This window comes from Mandrillus leucophaeus, unplaced genomic scaffold (assembly GCF_000951045.1).
Source record: "Mandrillus leucophaeus isolate KB7577 unplaced genomic scaffold, Mleu.le_1.0 Scaffold74, whole genome shotgun sequence".
Lineage (NCBI taxonomy): Eukaryota > Metazoa > Chordata > Mammalia > Primates > Cercopithecidae > Mandrillus > Mandrillus leucophaeus.
Window position 1 is genome coordinate 199,648 of NW_012108030.1, and position 7,125 is coordinate 206,772.

A 7,125-nucleotide genomic window follows, 5' to 3' on the forward strand; every position below is an offset into this window, starting at 1 on the left:
AAAAAAAAAAAAAAGAAAAAAGGAGAGAAAAGAAAGGGGAGGAAAGGGGAAGGGGAGGAAAGGGGAAGGGTGGGGAAGGGAGGGGAGAGGAGGGGAGGGGAAATTCTACTGCAATCTCTAAGCAAAATTATAACCTTTTTCGACTAGCACAGCAGTTGTACAAGACTTCCTGCAGAAGCACCAGTCTCTGTGGAAGGGATGTGCTAAGAATGACAACAGAATGTCCTCCCTGAACCAAGTCAGAGACAGAGACAAAAAACAGGAAAAGGTGACAGATTTGTAAATGCTTTTGAATCTTTTGCTGTTAAGACATTAAACTTGATTTCATATTTTAAAATAGAACAGTTTATAAAGGGAATAAAACACTATCACTGATGTCTTTATCTAAACATTCCATTACTTTACCAAACATTAAGATAATCTGAGTTAAGTTACTCACTTGTTTAGCTTCCACTGTAATCCAAAACCAGGCAGAAAATATTTCCCTTTTGTGAACTCTTTTTCCAGAATTTACCAAATACTCACGCACATTAATATGTAACTTGTGGCTGGGTGAGGTGGCTCATGCCTGTAAACCCAGCACTTCGGGAGGCCGAGTTGACCGAATCACTTCAGGCTGGCATTCAAGATCAACCTGACCAACACGGCGAAACCCCATCTCTACTAGAAACACAAAAATTAGACTGGAGTGGTGGTGCACACCTGTAATCCCAGCTACACGAGAGGCTGAGGTGGAAGAAACCTTTGAACCTGGGAGGCGGAGGTTGCAATGAGCAGGGATCATGCCACTGCACTCCAGTCTGGGCAACAAAGCAAGACTCTGTCTCAAAAAAAAAAAAAGAAAAACGAAAGAAAGGAACTTGGAACTATGACACGCAGCTTCTCTAATTCTAGTCCACAGAACACTGACAGTGCATCCAGATGTGATCCCTTAACAATCCCGCTGCCCAGCAGCACTGACACCATGGGACCCATACCCCATATCCATCCATGTCTGAGTGTGAGCCCTTCCCAGGACCATGCCCAGTGCAGGCTCTTTCCAAGTTCGTGTCACTGGGTCACAGTGAACTGAAATCTCAAGCGGAAATGAAGGACTGGAAGAAGCCATGGGTAAGTGCCAGCAAACGTGTCAGGCAGGATGCTTCAGAGTCAAAGATTAGCAACTCCAAGGCCTGGCATTTTAGGAAGAAACAGAGACAGAACAATCCACTGAGAATATTACCTTACCTGAGTAAGGGCCATTCCTGACTCCTTCTCTTTCGTTTTCCGAGTTGCTTCCTTGCATAATATGTCTCTTTGGAAGTGAATCCTGAATGCCAAAATACGCTGTTTAGGGCTTAGAATCAACATACATCCTTCCTGTGTCATAGCTACACAAAAAGGGAAGACCTCCCCCTGAGGTAATCCTCAAACTGTGACTTTCTACATAGGCCTGATTTAGCCTAACTCAGCAAACAGATGTTAACCATTTTGGAATTCACCCACCATGTAGTTAAGGTACCTCATCTGTTGAGTGGATTCCCTCTGAGATTTCTCCACTTTATTCTCCCTTTCTTAAAATTTGTGAACCTAAAAAAAAAAATTTAAAAATAAAAATAAAAATAAATTCTTCATGTGGCAATAAACTGTGTGATTCCTAAAATCATACTTCGATCAAGCACTTATTTTAAAAATACAAAACGCTCTCGGAAAAGGAAAGGGGGCTGCCTAGTTGCAGTAGAGGGAGCGGGAAGAACAGAGGCAGGAGATGAGGTCAGAGAGGTCCTGGGGAAGCAGATCAGGCAGGGTTGAGCTCTTCAAATATTTTCTCCCACACATCAAAAGAAATTTTGAAACAATCTATTTCCTCACTCATTTTAAGTAAACATGTCATTTATTCTTTACCTTAGAAATTAAAACACAAATAGTATCTCATATATTTTAAGCACATTTTGACAGGTTTAGTTAACCCCCAGAAAGTACAAGGCATCCGTCATCTGAGCTACGCAGCACTGTAGGGAGAACACGTTTGAGGGAGTTCAGGAGGTCTCTTTTGGACACGTAGAGGTGGAGATCCCTGTGGATGCCCCAGCAGAGATGTTGAGAACACCACTGGATACAGGATTTTGGAATTCAGGGGACCGGGGTGGGTGGTGAGGGAAAATGGAGACATGGTGGTGGTGTTTAAAGCCATAGATGAGATCAAAAGGAAAAGCAGAGGGTGTGGGCAGACAACAGGTTTAACGACTAAACTGGGTGACATTTCCATATTCAGAGAAGACACTTCAGAAGACACCAGCAGAGGTAACTGGTAAGATACTACAGTGATGAGAAAAATTTTAAACAGATTTTTAAAAATATGAGCAGTGTCTTCAAAGCTGAGAAAAAACAGAGTGATCAGCTGTGAAACATGCTGCTGACAGAAAAAGACAGATGAGGACGGAAAATTCAAAGTCGGATTTAAGCAGGGTACAGGGGCTCATGCCTCTAATCCCAGCACGCTGGGACTTGTTTGCAGGATGGCTAGAAGTCAGAAGTTCAAGACCAGCCTGGGCAATGTAGTGAGACTCTGTCTCTAAAAAAAATTTTTTAATCAGCCAGGTAGAGGGACAGGCCCATAGTCCTTCTACTCCAGAGGCTGAGATGGGAGGATTGCTAGAGCCCAGGGGTTTAAGGTTATGGTGAACTATGACTGTGCCACTGCATGCCAGCTTGGGTGACAGAGCAAGACTTTGTCTCTAAAAATTAAATGAAAAAATAACTAGATTTAGAAACAGAGAAGTCACTGGTGACTCAGATAAAAAAAGGAGCAGAGGAGTGGTTGATGTCAAAACCTGATTGGATGCGGTCAAGCAAGAAGTGGAGGAAAGACTGAGAGACAGCTTAAACAAGATTTTGGAATATTGTGCTCTTACATGGAGCACAGAGAAGGCAGACTTACTGCAAGTAAAAATGTAGCTAATACTTTGTTTTTTCTTTTGAGGATGAAATAGTGGGAAAAATAAAGGTATGTGTGTGTGTTTTAATGGGCAACAGCTCCATCTGGGTACAATGACCAAAATAATTCCCTTGAAGTAAAAATTGATGACACTGTGGAGGAGGGGTGCCATGGCATCAGGACAGTGTTAATGGGGCTGGCCTCTGGCACACAGTCTCAGCGTCAGCAGCAGCCAGGAGCAGGGACAGACAATTCCCAGTCACTACTGAGTAAGAACACAGTCCTAGAGACAGGTGGGTGGGCCTATTGGAAAATTCTTGCTCTTACTGTTTGAGACAGGAAAAAAACCACAGTTTTTACTACTCTCACACCCAAGAGAATACCTCACCTCTAGTGATCAAAATGTGTGTGTGACTGTTCCTACACTAACCAGTTAAACTGAGTAAAATAACAGAACACCCAGGTGCTGTCTGATGAAGAATTGCTTGTTGGTGACAAGTAATTCCCATATGATTTTGGTGAGCAGAGATGAGGCATTCTGGGTGCCGTGCTCTGTATTGTATTCACTGTGAGCACAAAAACCACTTTAGTTTTTCCTATCTTATACACTCCCTCACGCCCTAGTCCATCCAAAGAAAAGAGAAGAGAGTGAACCACACCTGAATGAGCCAAGTCACCGCCCCCTAGCAGAATACAGATTACAAGCGGAAGCTAACCTCTGATGCCAGGAATTATAAAACGCACATGCCTTAGAAATAGTGTTCCAATTCTCATCTTCATCTGTGGTTTTTTTTTTTTTTTTTTTTTTTGAGATGGAGTCTTGCTCTGTCACCTAACCTGGAGTGCAGTGACGCAATCTCAGCTCACTGCAACCTCTGCTTCCCAGAATTAAGCAATTCTCCTGCCTCAGCCTCCTGAGTAGCTGGGATTACAGGCCCAGGCCACCAGGCCCAGCTAATTTTTGTATTTTTACTAGAGACAGGGTTTCACCATGTTGGCCAGACTGGTCTCACTCAACTCCTGACCTCAAGTGATCTGCCCACCTCAGCCTCCCAAAGTACTGGTATTACACGTACACAGCCCCTAGCCTCATGTATTTTAAACACATTTTATATTATAGAGAAATTAATACGTCACAATTCAATCATAATTTCCAATCAACTCACCACTCATCTGTAACCAGTGTCCCCCTTTCCTCACTACTGTTTCCCTCCCTCATTCTGTACATATCTCTCATTCTCATCTTTTTTCCCTAGCTGTTTTTTTCCTCTTTATTTTTCCCTAGGATTGTGTTCATCTTGAGTCCCTCCTCTTCTCTTTGTCCCATTCTTCTTTCTATTCTTTCTCTCCCGCCTGTTCTGATCCATTTTTACAACTTGTTTCACCTCTTGATTCCTCTTTCTGCCCAATCTTTCACTCCCTAATCTCCATATATTTCTGCCTCTTTCCTCCCACATTTTGGCTCCCCTTGGGCTCTCCCTGTTAAATTCAATCTTCGATGTTACACAACCCTGTCCCCACTCTTTGGCACCCTCAGATCCCAGGCCTCCCCCTGCTGTGGTTCTCCCTCTGTTCTCCTTGTGACCAGCTGCCCGCTCTGGCTGTCCCAGCGCCACGCTGCTCTATCTGACCTGGCTCCAAATCCCTCCTCCTCTCCCCCACTCTCTGTCTGAGAAGCCTTCCCTATCTTGTTGAACTTCATCTTTCTACAGACCCAGGTTTGTCTATCTTTTTAGTTACTTTTCTCCCCCTGCTTTTTTCTCGGCACCTTCTTTCACTGTGTCGCCGCGAACCCCTCACTCACCTTCTACTTTGCCGTCTGTCAATGGTTCTCTCATTCTTCATTTCTCTTTCAAAATTTCTCTATTTCCTCTGACTCGTTCCCATCTCTTCTTCTCCACACATTCACAGGGAGGGGATTGGAATAAGATGCCCATCTCCGGAAAAGCTCATTTTCGGTGGGCTGGAAGCTGGCTCGAGAGAACACTGGATGTCAGGAGACTGAAGTCACTCCCCACATTCGGGGTCAGGAGAACCAGTGGCTGGGAAAGGGAGGCCTGGAGAACAGAGGGTCCAGATTAAGGAGGAAAAAGGCAGGAGTGGGTCAGAAGAGGGGTGGAGTCTGTAGAAACCAGGTCCGGGCAGAGGACGCGGCCTCTCGTGCCCCGTTGGGGCGCTGAGCTCCAGCGGGCAAGAAGGGTGAGGCTGGGGGAACGGACAGTGAGGATTTTACATGGTGGGGGGCGTGTGTAGGGGTTACTAAAGGACTTGAAGCAGGAAAAGCCCACGATAGGAGGTGTCTACGTGGGCATATGACAAAAAGACCGGGCACAGGACCAGCCTCCAAGCGATTTTAACACGCACAAAGCGACTCCCAGACTCTCAAAGGACGTCTGAATTTACTTGGGATGGGGGAAGCAGTGCCGCGATTTCAAGGTCTGCACGCCCCTAAGATTCCGGGTATAGAAGCGCAGAAGAACGGGGTAGCCTAGACTTAATATAGACAAAAGGAAACTCACGCGCTGCTACGAAACAGTTCCTCCATGCGATCGGCTTCCGGGTCTACCGGAAACTGTGCTCTAGGCATTCACCCCCAACGGTCCGCTTCCGGGTTTGCGGGAAATTGCGCGCGCATCCTAGAGGCCGGACTGGCTGGGACCACGGCGGACCGGGACAAGGCCTGGGCGGGGCCTGCGCTTCTGTTTGCCTGACTGGCCGCGCTTGTTTTCAGGGTTTTGGAGGCAAGATCCGCTTAGAGATCTGAAAACGGATCTTGCCTGCGCAGAGCAAAATCGGTTGTTGATTATATCCACGCAAATTCTTTCTATTAAAATGAATTTCAAGTCCCACCTACCCTGGAAGCAGAAAGAGAGAGAAGAGAGAGAGTAAAGAGAGAGAAAGAGAAAACAAAGAGAAGTTAAAAAAGAGAAAACCAAGAAAGAAAGAGGGAAAACACGAAAATAAATGGACAAGAAAGAAAAGTAAGGAGGAAGGGGAAGGGAGGAAGGGAAGGGAAGCTTTAGGAATTGAATTAACACACTTTGGAATTGTCTGTGAAGGGGATGCAAGCTAAAATGTGAAATGCAAAACCCTGCCAGGGTAGAATGTTCTGTTTCATGCCAATGTCCCATAGAAGATATATACTTTTCATTTATCTTCCTCATTCACTCTAGAAGGTGAAGGTCAACCCTGTGCTCAATTCCAGAGACTTTCCTTGGGACATCATGTTGGGCATGGAGGACTAAGGCCTGTGTAAAGAGAAGTTACCAGCTGTTTCTTTAAAAAAAAAAAAAAGAAAGAAACAATAACTTTTAAAAATAGTCGTTAACAACTTAGTTTTTGTTGTTGGTGTTGTTTTGAGACAGAGTTTCCCCTCTGTCGCCCAGGCTGGAGTACAGTGGCACGCACTCAGCTCACTGTAACCTTTGCCTCCTCGGTTCAAGTGATTCTCCTGGCCCAGCCTCCAGAGTAGCCACCATGGCCGGCCCAACTTAGTTTTTTAATGCTTTTTAAAATGTTAAGACAGGGTCTCTGCCACCCAGGCTGGAATGCAGTGGCACAATCATAGCTCACTGAAACCTTGACTTCCTGGGGTCCCGGGCACCTCCCATCTCAACCTCGCAAGTAGCTGGGAGTAAAGGCCTTGCCTCTCCACTGTGCTAATTTTCTGTGTTTGTTTTTAATAGAGATGTAGGTCTGGCTTTGTTGCCCAGGCTGGTCTCCAGCTTCTAGCCTCAAGCAATCTTCCCATCTGCTCCTCCCGAAGTGCTGGGATTATAGGCATGAGTCACCTTGCATGGGAGATAAGGATCCCACATCAGGACCTCAGGTTATTTTTGAAACACAAATACCTAAGACCCACAAGCAGGCCCATTGGCTGCAGACAGTGGGGTCACCTGAAGAACTTTTCTTTGATCTGAGTACCAACTTCTCACCTCGGTCACTGGGATCCTGGACTATGGCACTGCTCCAGGCAGGCCTGGTTATCCTGCTGGAGGCAGCAATCCTCTTGAGCCTAGTGAAATGCAACTGGCTGTACCTCAATGATGTTGCCCTGAGATTCTGCCAGTCAAGGTATTACTTCAATCTCCTGAGACCAGCCTCTACCTCCAGATCCAGGGAGGTCAGTGGACTAGCTTTATTAAAGGGGATATCTGGGCCAGGCGTGGTGGCTCATGCCTGTAATCCCAACACTTTGGGAGGCCGAG

The 7,125-nt window shown here is 45.7% G+C and overlaps 1 long non-coding RNA gene across 1 annotated transcript; it reads right to left on the minus strand.

The window, feature by feature from the left end:
- Window positions 1-701: 701 nt before the first annotated feature.
- On the minus strand, window positions 702-5,491 carry LOC105528884. Its single transcript, XR_001004425.1, has 5 exons — window positions 5,437-5,491; window positions 4,722-4,974; window positions 1,502-1,569; window positions 1,228-1,309; window positions 702-820 (listed from the first exon to the last, which is right to left on the minus strand). It is a non-coding gene; the product is annotated as an uncharacterized LOC105528884 (long non-coding RNA).
- Window positions 5,492-7,125: the final 1,634 nt, after the last annotated feature.